The sequence below is a fragment of the Catharus ustulatus genome, chromosome 22 (assembly GCF_009819885.2).
Source record: "Catharus ustulatus isolate bCatUst1 chromosome 22, bCatUst1.pri.v2, whole genome shotgun sequence".
Lineage (NCBI taxonomy): Eukaryota > Metazoa > Chordata > Aves > Passeriformes > Turdidae > Catharus > Catharus ustulatus.
Window position 1 is genome coordinate 1064806 of NC_046242.1, and position 14646 is coordinate 1079451.

At 49.4% G+C, this 14646-nt stretch overlaps 1 protein-coding gene across 10 annotated transcripts in view; it reads left to right on the forward strand.

Annotated features, from left to right (window-relative positions):
- The window catches only part of MSI2 (musashi RNA binding protein 2), a 199003-nt gene that overhangs the window by 136356 nt on the left and 48001 nt on the right, over nt 1-14646 (forward strand). The window lies entirely within an intron of this gene.

Genomic DNA, 14646 nt, shown 5'->3' on the forward strand with positions numbered 1-14646 from the left:
CAAAAAAACAGGCAACAGCAACTTCCCTGCATTTTCTGGCCAGACTTAACTCTTCTTTAGGGAAAAGCTTTTTGAGGAGGAAAAAAAAATACAGAATTCAAAGCTGGATTTTAGTTAAAAAACACCCAAACCTTTTATTCTTGATGGAAGATGGGAAAATTACCAGAAAGTCAGAAAACCTCAAACGTGTTTTCTTCCCTTTCTGAAGCTGATTTTAAACGTGGAAATATCTCTGCTCCTGATCTCTTGGAGGTTCCCATCAGTGACCAGCAGAAAGGCTGCTCTGCTCTGTGTCTCCTGTGGGCAGAAGATAACTTGAAAAAGCACCGAGTTTATCTGCAGGAGCCACGGGGATGGAGCACGGAGACTTTGTGTGCACAGGGAGCAGGGGTGGGAGCACCTGCCAGGAAAATGTGTCAGGAAAGGGCCCCCAGAGCAGAGTGGGGATTGCAAAGCCTCTGAGTGGCATCTGAATCACTTTGCCAATGTGGGCAGGGCAGGCAGAGCCAGCTCAGCCCTGTCCCAGGTGTGCTGTGCCCCACGAGGTTCCTTTGTGCTCTCCCCAGGTAAATTCGACTTTAGGAGGAGAGTTTGGAGGTGGGACTCTGATGGCAGCTGCAGCCCAGGAGCCTGACCCAGCTGAGGGGCTGAGGTGGGCTCTGCTGGATGGGGCTGACAGCACCTGGGGTGGATGAGTGAGTGTTGAAGCAATAAAACACTCAGCAGCTGGTTCCAGACCAATTTCCTGGCTCACTCAGCTGATCTGAGATGATTTTGGCACTTGGCACAAGCCTGGCCGGAGCAGTGGCCATGCAGGCAGCTCTGGGGGGCTGCATTCTTTCATTATTTCATTATTTCATTATTTAATTGTTTCATTATTTCATGGTTTCATTATTTCATAGTTTCATTATTTCATTATTCCATTATTTCCCAGTCCCTTTGCACTCCTGGGCAGAGAATAAATCCCCCCTCCTAGGGTGGATGGATGGAAGGAGGTGTCAGGCTGGAACCACAGTGACATCATGAAGCAGATCTAAACATGAAGTGTTTAAAGCCATGTGCTGGATGTGTCACATCACAAGGGCTCTCTGTCCCTGCTGGTGGCAATCAGCCACACACTGTCTGTGCTTCCTGGCCCCTCCATTTCTTGCAGACTGATAAACTTTGAGCTGGACCAGAACCAAGTGTGCCAGGTCTGGAGCAGGGCTGGGAGAGCCTGCTGATAACGGGCTGATAACAGGAGCTGCTGTTCCAGAGGGCTCTCTGCTCCAGCTCCTGTGTCCAGGGCTGATCCTGCCAGCCCTGCTGTGCTCCAGGTAGCCACTGTGGCCAGCAGAAGCAGATAAACACCACACAGATCAGTGCTTCAGGAGTGGGAAGCCTCGCTTCACTTGCCATTTTAATCTCTTCCAGCACTAGGTTGGAATAAGCACTTTTTTTATTGTGTGGTGATTTATTTTGTCAAAAACCAAAGCGTTATTCATAATTATGCAGTTTTATGAGAGTATCCATAGCGGTGTTCTTCCTGTGGTTGGCTGGGGGAGCTGGAATAATATTTAAATAAGAGCCCTGGGGAAAGGACACGCTCACATTGGGGCAGGGCTCAGCCTATTGAACTGGTGTATAATTACCTCTATTCAGCACCACTGCTCCAGTTATCAGCCAGCGTCAGGGGGAAGGCCAGCGCTTCAGAATGACACAGATTGTTAGAGAACATCAAACTTTTTTAATACAGTTAATGATCCTCAGCTATAAATAGCCTGTTCCTGGTGGCTGGCACTGAGGGGTTGTGCTGAGCTGCACGGTGCTGTGGTTTGTTGGGTTTTATTTTCTCCTTCCAGAGTTGCTGGAGGTCCTTCCACCTTCACAAGCAGGGTAACAAACCCTCTCTGGGTCGGGAGGGGAAGGTCCTGTCAAGCAGGAATTTTCCTGAGGTTGTGTATGAGGTGGGGTCCTTGGGACTCTTGCTCCCCACCATGGGAGTCCCCACCTCTCCCTTGCACTGAAAAATCTTCTAGGAATTGCCAGGTCTTAGTCTTTGCAAGACAGGCAGGTTTCAGGTGTGCTGTGCCCCAGAAGTTTCCTTTGTCCTCTCTCCAGTTGAATACAACTTCAGGTTCGTGGAGGAGAATTTGGAGGTGGGACTCTCTGAGCCTGAACCAAGAAGGGCTTGGTCCAAAGGAGCCTTGTCCTGGCAGTGCCCTGCTCTGACCCAGTAAATCCCTGTGCAGATCTGCAGGAAGCCTGGCTGGGGCATTTCTCTGTGCATCACGAGCACTTCCCACTCCCTGTAGGTTGCTTTACCCTTTACAAAATGGGATTTGAAGCAGCTGGGAAAGTCTGAGAGTGGCACTTGAAAGCTCTGAGTGCCACATCTGTGGGGCTGGGACAGCAACAGGCTGAGCCCTGGAGGGCTCATCCCAGCAAAACACTGCCCAAATAATGCCCAAACACTGCCCAAATAATGCCCAAATAATGCCCAAACCCTGAGGGGAGCCCTGAAGTGCAGCACAGCAGTGGAGCTGCCCAGGACTGCAGCAAGGCTCCAGCTCTGCTTTGTTCTGCACAGCCCACAGAAAGCACAGGAAAAGGTCATCACACAAACACTGCTCCTCCTCAGAGAGCTCTGAGTGTGCTTGGAGAGCAGGGAGGTGAAGGGGTTCTCGTGGAATGCCTCCCCACCTGCCCCAGTTCCAGTTCCAGTTCCAGCCCAGCTCAGGAGCTGCTCCGTGCTGGACCCACGGGCTGTGGCTGGGGATGAGCCTGGGCACTGTGAGAACACCCCAGGGAATGCTCAGGGTGTGTAATTAGTTCTCCATTCCCTCTGCTGTGAGTGCTGCTCCTGGTGCTTTTGTTTTTAAGGATAAAGATTTCAGCGTTTTCCCCAATGGTTTGAACAAAGGTTGAGCGCGGGGGGGAAATCCATAAAACAATGTCACCAAAACCCAGCGAGGAGAGGGGAGCTCTGATAAAGCTTTGCCAGGCCTGTGCAGCTGGGAGCGGGGCTGGGATGGATGGCAGCAGGAAGGAGCCCTGGAGAAGGTCACCTCTGGAGGTGGCAGGTGACAGAGCGGCGCTGGTAGAGCCCATCCATCCCATCCCTGGGGTTTGTCCATCCCAGCCTCCAGCAGGTGATTCCCTGCAGTCCTGGGGCTGGGCACAGCTCAGGAAGGTGCTTCTGCTGGAGTGGGACAGGGATAGATGAAGGGGAGAAAATTTCAAGGGAGCCATTGGCAGCAGGGAGTGATTCAGCTGTGGCTGTCACAGAGACAGCGGGGAGGCACTGAGTGATAACAAATCCTGGATTTGGGATGGCTCAGCAGAGAAAGTCCCTCTCTTCTTACCTCATCCATCTGTGCATGCTCTGGAAAAGTGGCTGCAGAGGAAGGGAAGCACCTGCTGTACCTAAGGAGCATTGGGAAGCCTATTTTAGATGTGATATTGAGAATTTGGATGCCATTATTAGCAAAGGGCTCTGGGTTTTGTGCTTGTCTTAGCCTTGTTTTGCTTCTCCTTTCCCAGCAGATCCCTTTTACAGAGCTGCTCTGCTCTGTGTGGTCCCTATTAAAAGTTTCCTTTCCCAGGGTGATTCTGCTCCTTTGTTGCATCTGGTTCTTGAACACTTTATACTATCAAACAGCAAAACTGCTTTTATTGATGCAGCAAAGAACAATGGGATTTCTCCAGCAGTGCTCCCAAAATACACTCGTGGCTTTTTTTTTTTCTATTTTTTTTTTTTCTTTTATAGCTGGCTTCCAACAGTGGAAAAAATGATTAAGATCTGCTAGGTTTACTCTGGTCACTTCAATGGGAGATTGGTAATATCAACAAACGACTCCATAAATGGATTATCTACTGTGCTGTGGCAGGGCTGCTCTGTGCTGCTCCCTGGGAGCTGGGAAAGGAGGAGCATCCTGAATTTCCTGGAGGGCTGGGCAGAGCTGCAGGTGCTGGGCTCCTGTGGGGTCACTGGAGGGTGATGGGGTGGGGTGGGGTGGGTGTGGGGTGCTCACACAGGGACACCCCAAACCCTCCTCCTCCTCCTGTACGGGGGGCAGGAGCCAGGGCACAGCCAGGGACCCCCTCCCCAACACCTCTCCGTGCTGGATTCAGGTTTTCCATGTGAACAGGTGTTGGGATAAGTGTGTCCACTGTATAAAAAAAAATTATGCTCTATTAAAAATTTGATATATGCATTTTAATGGCTGCTGTCAGTATTTGCTCCTGGACTTGTGTAAAATCTGATTGCTCCTACCTGGAGCTGTTACTGTAAATCTGTTTGCCCTGTTTCAGGGGAGGGTTGGGATGGATGCTGAGCCAGGAGCATCTCTGGTGTTGGTGAGGAGACACTGTGACAGCTGCAGAGCAATGGATGGGGTCTGAGCAACCTGCTCTAGTGGGTCCTGCCCAGGGCAGGAGGTTGGAATGGGATGAGCTTCAAGGTCCCTCCCAACCCAACCCAACCCAACCCAACCCATTCTGTGATTCTGTTACCTCACTTCACCTGTGCTCCTGGACAAAAATCAGACATGGAGCTTACATTGAAAAGGGTGTTTTCCTCAGGTACTTCTCTCAGAGCTTTCCTGGGAGCACACACCTGAGCAGTTTGAAGTTTTTTCCTGTTCTCAGCCCAGGCACAGGGGGAAGGCTGGGCCAGCATTTGCAGGGGTGTTTGAAGCTGTCCCACACCCTTGGTGGTGCTGGGAGCTGGTTTCAAGAATAGCTGAGCAAATACTTTGCTCTTCACGTGTGTATCCAGAGGAACAAGTGGTGCATGCATTCAAAGCATCTGTCCTGGCCAGGCTCTCTCCCTCACAGCAGTCTGCATTGTTTGCTTAGGCAAACCCTGACACGGTGCGTGAGCAGCAGGGATGGAGTCCTGGCCAGGGATATTAATAATGCCCAGGAATGTTGTGTGCTGCCTCAAGTTTTAGCCTGGAGGGGTCATACTGCACAGCTCAAAGGGATTAGCTTAACCTGAGGCTAAGCTACTCATTTTTGCTGGTATTTCCCCTGACCCTAGTCAATTATTTCAATTCCTTGAATAGTTTTTTGTTGTTTGGTGCCTGGTTTGTTTTTCCTGTGCCTTGTGCTGTGTGCAGTCAGCAGGGCAGTGGGGAGCCCGTGCTCTCCTGCCCAGCCAGGGCTGGGATGCAGCCCAGGGAGGTGAGAGCCATGCAGGCTGCAGAGCTGCAGGAGGGCAGCAGCACCATTGCACTGGGTGAGGACACCAATCCAGCAGGCAGAGCACAGGGAGGAGAAGCAGTGGTGAAGGTGGGGAGCTTTCTGCCCTCCCTGGGGGGCTCACCTGAGGGATGTGCCCTCGTGTCCTCGCTCACCTTTCGGGTTGGTGGCTCCTGCAGTGTTCCCCACAATGAAGCAGGGCTGCAGCACGCTGGGGAGGGGTGTCTGTGCTGGGTGCTCTGCCTGGGGGCTGCAGTGCCAGCTGCAGTGCCAGCAGTGTCCCCAGCCCGTTTGGAGGTGCCCTTTCACCTGCCCATTTATCTTGGCTGTGCTGTGTTAATGAGGGAGCGGCACCTGCACGCTCCCAGCAAAGTGCCCTTCACTGCTGCCACCGTGCAGGGAGGGCTCTGTCACCTCTGCTGGAGCCCAGGGCTGTGTTTGGGGGGGCTCTGTCCCCCCAGCCCTGAGCTGTCTCTGTGCTGCTGCTGCTGCTGCAGGATCCAGGTAGGCAGGAGTCACCTTGAGCTCAGCTGCTGCAAACATTTCCCTGCAAAGTCACTTCTGAGATGCATCGCTTCTCTGGGGGCACCTCTGGCAGCTGCTGCACCCCAGAATCCACAGGGGGGGGTTAAATTTCGGCAGCACAGACCAGGGGAAGGTTCTGGGCTTGGCAGGGGCTTGGGGAGCAGCAGCAGGGGCAGGTTTTGGGCTCGTGCTTCTCCTCCACTCACTGAAATGAGGCAGAAATCCCTTCTTGTTTTGGGGGAGTGCTGGGCTCCAGAAAAACAGCTCACCAGGGCAGGGGCGAACATCACCCTGTCACCAACCTGGGGACACTGATTCCTGGTGCCTTCTGGTGGCAGGTTTTCTGTGACAGAGCCTGAAACTGGACAGTTGCTGAGCTGTGGCACAAATGGACCTGGATGGGGGCAAGCTGGGGGTCTGGGTCTGCAGGTGGGCACACATTGTCCCCCCTCTCTGTCACAGGAAAGACGCCTTTGGGCTCTTGGTTGCAGAAGAGACAGCTCTGGGAAGGAATACTTGCACTTTTTCAATAACCTATTTCTATAATTGAAGGATTTCAGACTTCTTTGTAAGAGCAAGCGCCTGCTTAAACATGGAGACAAATACAACCAATAATATGTACTTGAAATTTAATGCAGGCTAATTCATTTTGGCACAGTCCCAGATATGCTGATTAAATGGCCTGTGAAGTGCTACAATATCTTGATAATGTACATTCCACATTTGATTATATAATCAATTATGTTGCACCTAATAACATTTAAAATTAGTGGAAAAGCTGTGAGCAGATTGTATCAGGTGCAGAGTGGGTCTTGGGCAGCTTTAAAAAAACTTCTACCAGCGTACAGAGCAGGCATAGATGGATCTTCAAACACTGTTCTTCAGGAAAGCAGAGACTTGATAAAATTCCTGTTAATTTAGTGGCTTGATTTAGAATGAAATAAGCTGGCTGCTGGTTTGCTGCTGGAAAGGCAATAATATTTTCTATCAAGAGATGACCTTGCTCCACGTGCTGAGAACAGCCCTGGTGATGTGGCAGCAATTCTGTGGTGGCTTTAGCTCAGCTCTGCCTGTGGGAACCCTTCAGTGGCTCTTCCCTGCTTGGGGATCCTCAGTGTTCAGTGCTGGGGACAGCCAGTTCATCAAGGGTGACATTGGAGTGTGCTGCTGGTTCCAGAGGGATTCCCCACCTGGGTGATCACTGATGGGCAGCCCCAAGCAGCCAGGATCATTTGGCAAATTGTTGTCATTCCTTTTTGGGAAAGTGAGTGCTGTTTGGGTGGCTGGCAATGGCAGGTTAGGGGGAATTTGGCCTGGGTTTTATGGCCCTCCAATAGAAGAGGGTTGATGGGAAACAAATGTGTTATGGCCCCAGACAAGCTGTTGCTCCATTTTTTGTTCTGTTTAAAGCAGCACTATCAACCAGTTGGAATATAGGCTTGGAGTATCGCAGGGAGTAATCTAATTAGTATGAAGTCAATTCACTAGTTCCTTTTGTATCTCGTGATTAAATAAGTGGGAAAATGGCTTGAAAATTAGGTGCTAGAACAACCCAATTACATTTCTGTAGCTTTTTGTATTCAATTTCATAAACAATTTTGCTCTTCGCTGGTTAATCAGTGAATGCCTTTTTCCAGTTTGAAAAGCACTTTTGAAATTATAATGCAATTAAATTGTGTGTGGATGTTCTGGCATAGCGAGCGTGAGGGCTGGGGGCCTGGCAGCCAGCCACGCTCTACCTTGACAGTAATGAGTTCCTGAGCTGGCAGCTTGCTGGTGTCATTCATAATATTGTCCATGTTGGGATGCTGGGAGAGGCTCTGCTCCTTCCCAGCCAGGACGTGGTGCTGGATCCTCGGTGCTGGATCCACTGGCAGCACCTCCCATGTGCCAGCACCCACTGGAGTTTGTCACACACTTGTGGAGCAGCTGTCTGTGTGCTTTGGGCTTTCCTTTTGTTTCTTTTTTTTTTTTCCCCCTACACAAGCCTTGGCAAGGCTGGAGGTTGGTGAGGGATGTGGGGGGATTTTATTAAATGTTGTTTTCCTGGGTGGCATCAAGGGACAAGTATTAGAAATCTCACTGTCCTGAGAGCTGAGAGTTGTTCAGCATTTGCTTTTTTTGTGCAGTGTTTGTTTTTGTCCAGCCTGCTCCTGAGTGGGAGCTCAGCTCAGCCTGGTGACCAAGCCTGATGATCCCAGGATTTACAGCCCAGCAGCACAAGGGGACAGGCAGAAAGCTGTGTTCAGAGAAAAAGAAATAGTGCTGGAAATAATGACTTGCTTGGCAGGTTTTAACAAGTTCAGTAATGGTATTAGGTGCCCTTGGCTCAAGATAGTAACCTCCTCTTAAATGATCATTACCTGGCTAATAAAGAGCTCGGAGCGGGTCATTACAGCTTAATTCAGACGTAGCATCCTGTTTGGTTTGCACAGCGTGGCCATCTCTCAGGGTGTTGGATCTATTGCCTGGATGTGAGGTGGGGATGTGGGATTTGCTGGGGTTTGCACAGGGGGACCCTGCCCCAGCCAGGCAGAAATCTGGGCAGGAATGGGGGTCCAGCCCTGTCCCCCCACCCTGTCCCAGCCCCTGCTCCCTCCCTGTGCTTCTCTCCCCCCTTAGCAGCAAATTTCATGTTTCAATTCCCATAGCCAGCCCCCACACATTATTATATTTTGAAGACATCTCTTTGATAAGCCCATCTTTTCAGCCAATTTCCTATTTCTTGGGAAAGCAAAGCATCTTTCCTCCCAGTTTCGTAAATCTGTTGTTAAAAGGAAGAAAAGGAAATGGAAAAAAGGATTCCTCCCCCCTCCAAACGCTGACACCAGGCTGGGTTCTGCGCCGCCTTTGTCAGCCCTGGATGGAATTATGCATCATGAATAAAAACTGCTGTCAACATGCATTGGGTTCGAAACATTAGAGCATATGGTATGTGATTATCTGTATTGTCAAATGCAATAAAGTGAATTTGGATATAATAAAAAATGTAATATTTTAGAAATTTGGTAATAAACTGTGGAAGAATTGACAGGCAGAGAGTATCTGATGCCTGTGGGCAAACAGATAAAGATGGCAGGACGTGGCACTCGGGGGCTGAGGCAGCACCAGGGGCTGCATTTTCTGATTTTCTGATTTTTCTGACTGGCACCAAGGGTGGTGGCCTTTGTCCCTGCCTGACTGCCAGATCTGTAGGTCTCACTAATGAATAGACAGAAGCACAAGGTTCCCATTCTGGTTTTAGGTGGATTAATTGGATTTTACAAATACTTGGGGTTTTCTTCTCTGATAGCAAACAGAAACCTGTTGGAGTCTGCTGTATTCTCCCACCCAGCAGCATTTCCATTCTATTGGCTCCTTATGAAGCTGGGAAATCTGTACCTGAGTAACAGGGAGCAGTGAAAGGGGCTGCTCCCAAATACTGAAGAAAAAGAGAACAGTGGAGATCATTTCTCCTGCAGCATCTCCTGGTCCAGCCTGGTGCTGTAATTCCCAAGCTGCTGACAAATCTGAGCCCATTCAGACACAGATGTCCCCAGCAGAGAGGGGCTGAGCTGGGAACAAACTTTGGGCCCTCCTGTGCAGAAAATTCCCATGGAAAAGTGCAGATGTATCACACGTACCTGCAATTTTTCTTAGGTCACCGCTAATGCTTCTAAATGATGTGCGAAGGCATTAATCGTTTCTGTTAATTAACAATATGATAAAAGTGGCATTTAGTAAGCTCTGCGTAGTGTGTGCCTCAGTCATTATGTACTCAGTGCTTTCGTTTGATTTGAGAACGTTAATAAAATAAAATTTTAATGAAGATTTGTTGTTATGAAAAATGTATTAGCCGGAGTTCAGGTGCTGCTGGCACGAGCGGGGTCTGTGACATGCACAGGGTCCCTGGGTGTTCCTGCCCTGCCAGGGCTGTGCTGGGACCCCCTACCAGCCCTGACTGTGCCCTTTGGACCTGGAAACCTCTGGATAGAATGGCTCATTTGAGAGGGGGACAATTCCCTGGGCTCTTCACCCTCCCCTGAGGAAAATCCCTCTGCAGAGCTGGCTGGGGTGGGTTTTGCCCCGTTTTCAGGACAGCTGCCATGTGGCTGCTCACCCCCAGGTGCCTTTTCCTCTTTCTGAGCAGTTCTCACTGTGGAAATGCCCCAGAGGCAGGAGGCTGAGCCTGGCAGCTTCCCCCAAAAAGCAGAGGAGGATGTTGCTGGTGCCCTTTGTCCAGCTGAGCACTGGCTGGAGCTGGGCTCCCTCTGCTCCTTTCACCCTGGGAATTCACTCCTGTCATGTAGAACACTTCCAATTGCTGCCTGTGTGTGCCAGCACAGCCTGGCTCTGCTCCATGCCCAAACACCCAGGGGATGTGCAGGCACATCAGCCCTTGGTGGGTGTCAGTCACAGCAGCAGGGCTGCAGAGCTCATGCTACACTTAAATGAGGATATTTCCCATCCCAGACCACAGGTTTAACCTCCTTCCTCCCCTCCATCTGCTGGAGCATCCCTGCCGGTGTGGCTATCACAAGGATGAGGTGAGAGCTGCTCCCCTTGCAGCAGGTGGTGCCTTCAGGTGTGGTCACAGCAAAGCCCCCCTTGGAGACAAGGAGATAAATCTGAGATGTGTCCCAGATTGTGGCTGTGCTCCCTGAATGGGCAGAATTGCTCCTCTGGAAACCAGAACCTCTCCTTCCGTGTGTTTGCAGCACGGGAAATTGGGATAATAGGAAATAACAGCTTCTGTCAGCTTTTGTCCTGGACAGTGTTTGGCTCTAACAAGCTGAGGTGCAGTGTGGAAACTCAGAGGAAGGGACAAGGAAGTGAGGGGGAAGAGGAGAGGGATGCAGAACACAGGGAATACTTAAGTGACTGCTCCAAAGGCACGACAGGAGGAGGTGGCAGAGTCAGGGCTGAGTTTTCAAGTCCTGGCTGTCATGTTCTGTGGCTGAGCAATGAATGGCTTTTCCTGACACAGGATTAAACCCCCAGGTCCCCATTCCCAGACTTGTTACAGGCAGAAGTTACACAAACATCCACGGTTCTCTGCCTGGGTAATGAAAATGTCTTGTCCCCTCTGCTCGCTGTGTCCTGTTTGTGTGACAAGATTTGGTGACAATGATCACAGGACTTGGTTTCACATCCCCTTCTCCACTCCCACCTACAAGTTTATTATTATTATTATTTTTATAAGGCAGCTTGGCAGGCTGGGAGCTTACTAAGGAACTTTTTCCTCTCTGATTACAAGGGATGTGTGAATAAAGTAGAGCAGTATTGATTCACACCAATCTATGCATCGACTGTGTGGGAGCCACTTGCAATTCCCAGCAGCACTGGAAAGCTTTGCAACAGGGAGAAATATGACCAGGCAAGTTGAGAAAATAAATTAAACTAGTGTCAACTTTTCTTGTTTCTTCCCTCATTATTAATGGATGGAATGGGGCTCGTTTATCAAGAAGAGGAAAAATTAATTGACACGGGCTTTAATGTTATTATGCCTGGCTTGTCTGGTCACATTTCTTCATTTTTAATTTTTTTTTACTTTTGAAAGGCATTTTATTACCTTTCACGGGACCAGCTGCCAAAACTCTGGGTATAAACAAGAAAGCAGGTGCATAAATAATGCCCCAGCAGGGCTGGACTTTGTGCATTGCAGAGCTGAGGGAGCTCAGACCTGAGGAGCAGAGCAGACAAGGAGGTCAGGACAGGTCCAGAGCCCTGACACAGAGTGGGGAGCACAGCCTGAACTAATATTTCCTCATTACTGAGATGCTGGGAGCTGCAGCAGCAGTGTCAGGATGGATATTTCAGGATGGATATTCCATCTGTCAGCACAGCCACTGCTCAGGCAGCTCCAGGGACCCCAGGGACTGATCCCAGGGCTGAGGGGTAGGATCAGGAGCAGGGGGTTCTGTGGAGATGGTTCTGTGTGTGTCTCAGAGCTGTGCCTGCCTGCCAGCCAGGCACAGGAGATGCATTCACAGCCCTGGTGTCGTCATCTCAGCTGTATTTTACCAAGTTTGACGTAAAAACTCTCAAGTGATGACAAAAGTGTGAAATGTAGTTGGTTAGAGTGTGAAAAACACAAAATACAGAACATGGGAGCCCTGACATTTGGTGTCTTCAGTCTGGTTTCTTAATAATATTTATGGCTTCTGCCTATTCTTTTACAGTATTTTAATCTTGGGATGGTTTCAGTCCCTTTCTCTGGACAATGTTTGACTGATTTCTGGAATACCATGGCAGAACCTGCTGAGCTGACTCTGTGGAGCTCCCCACAGGCCTGGGCAGCTTTGGAGGCTGAACAGGGCTTGGGATCAAAGGAGATTTTTCACAAAATCCCAGAATGGTTTGGGTTGGGAAAGGGTTGGATCAGTGAGTCCCAGCTGTGCATGATGCCCTCCCTGTCCCCAGCCCATCTGAGTGCCACATCCAGGGATGGGGACTCCAGACCTCCCTGGGCAGCCCCTGCTGACCCTTTCCATGAGGAAATTCTTCCTGAATTCTTCTTTCTGGTGTCACAGTGTGTTGGGGACATGTCCTGCCCCACTGGATGTCAGCTGTTTTGGTGCCCACCAACCAGCAGATGGATGGAGTGTGCTGCCTCCTTTTCCAGCACATGAATGGAGTGCAATAACTCCTCATTCCCAGCAGATTCCAGAGGAGGATTGTTCACCTGAAGGTCGTGGATACATGTCTCAGCTTCCTTTAGTGCTGGTGCTTGGCTCAGAGCCTCTCATTTGGGGCATCTGTTTGCCTCTTACTTTATTTTTCTCCCTCTTCTTTGTCTTTTCTTTTACAGAAAAGATTATTCAAATGAATATTCAGTTTTATTCATTTGAATAAAAAACCCAACCGTTTGACTCTGTTAAATGCTTATCTCTTAAATAGAGCTTGTTAGCTTCCAATAATAGCTTCATTCAGAAGGATGCAGTATAATTTCATTTTAAAACATGTGCTCCTTGACAACCGGAATCCTATTTCTGTCACCGTTTTCAACAGCTGCCTTTGTTTTGGGTTAATCTTTTCCATACACTTTCTGAGAACCGTTTTTTTGTTGACTCTTAGTACCTCTCAGAAGAAATAATTGTCTATTTAGCCCAGGAAGGTTTCTGAGAGTTTTGGTAATTTAAATATGTGTATTCATTATGGGAACTTGTAAGGCCGTGCGTGCAGGGGGATCTTTGTGTGGGTGCAGCTATTAAAAGTTGGAATTTGGTATCCAAACAGTGAAACAAGAAAGGAATCACAGAGTGGTTTGGGTTGGAAGGAGCCATGAGGTGCCATGGCCAGGGACACCTTGCACTGGCCCAGGTTGGACCAAGCCCCATCCTTGGACACTCCCAGGGAGGAATTCAGTGCCTGTGTGCCTGCAGATGGAAATCCTCTGGCTGCTCCCTGAGTTTGAGGTGTTGGGCATTGTAGAGGTCTCCTGGTTCTCCTCTGGTTCTCCTCCCAGGCCATCCTCACCAAGAGCCTTTCAGGAACCTGCAAACGCCTGCTAACACCCACAGATTGTTATTTTTGTTATGTTATTATTGCTTTATTGTTATAAGATGTGGAAATGCAGAAAGCTGGGCGCCCCTCTGATCTAATCACACAAATAATTTCCTGATAAACCTGTGCTTAAGCCATATGGAGTGGGATGAGAATGGGAAATTTGTTTCCGAGTCCAGACACGTAATGACTGCAGTGGTGTTGGGATATTAGGGCTAATCTCCTAAATTCCCTCTCCCCTCCATCCTGGCACCAAGACCTGACACAAGTTGAAAGAGAAATCCTCAACTGCAGCACTTGCTAATGAGCTGCTAATGATGAAGATGTTGCTGGTGCTCGAACAATTAATGACTTGTAGCCCCTGCTCCGGCCACGCTCTGCTCCCAGCTCTGGGATTCCTGGGATGCCACATTCAGGCACTTAACCACAAAAAATTTGAGGTTTAACTGCTGGTCTGTTTGAGGTAGATTTAAATGGAGTAATTTAGAAGGCAAATGAAAGACGTGAGTTATGTAAAAAAAAAAAAAATGCAATGCCTGCTCCAAGTGCAGAGCAGGGCAGTGCTGTGAGCCTGCTGTGCTGGGGATGATCCCCCGTGAGAGTGGGGATGGAATGGGAGCATCCCCATGGCTGCAGTGCTGGGCACTCCAGAACAGCTGTCAGGGGCTCCCTGGAAATGCACTCTGCTCTGGGGCACAGCCCAGCACCTTCCAGTTTGGAAATTCCAGTTTGGAAACTCCAGTTTGGAAAACTCTAGTTTGGAAGTTCCAGTTTGGAAATTCCAGTTTGGAAATTCCAGTTTGGAAACTCCAGTTTGGAAGCTCCAGTTTGGAAGCTCCAGTTTGGAAAACTCCAGTTTGGAAGTTCCAGTTTGGAAAACTCCAGTTTGGAAATTCCAGTTTGGAAACTCCAGCTTGGAAATTCCAGTTTGGAAAACTCCAGTTTGGAAGCTCCAGTGTGGAAGCTCCAGTCTGGAAACTCCAGTTTGGAAACTCGAGTTTGGAAATTCCAGTTTGGAAACTCCAGTTTGGAAGCTCCCGTTTGGAAAACTCCAGTCTGGAAATTCCGGTTTGGAAAACTCCAGTTTGGAAACTCCAGTTTGGAAGCCCCAGTTTGGAAAACTCCAGTCTGGAAACTCCAGTTTGGAAACTCCAGTTTGGAAAACTCCAGTTTGGAAGCTCCAGTTTGGAAACTCCAGTTTGGAAACTCCAGTTTAGAAACTCCACTTTGGAAATTCCAGTTTAGAAACGCCAGTTTAGAAACTCCAATTTGGAAACTCCAGTTTGGAAGCTCCAGTTTGGAGTGCATCCCCTTAGTGGGTTCTTAAGCTGTCATCAGCATAGCTGGTGTGGATGTTGACTCATGGAGCACACGGGGTTGGGTTTTTCCCTTAGGCTGAGGTTTTTTTGTCCAGGCAGGAGCAGGAGCTCGGTGTGTGGCTGTGCTGGGCTG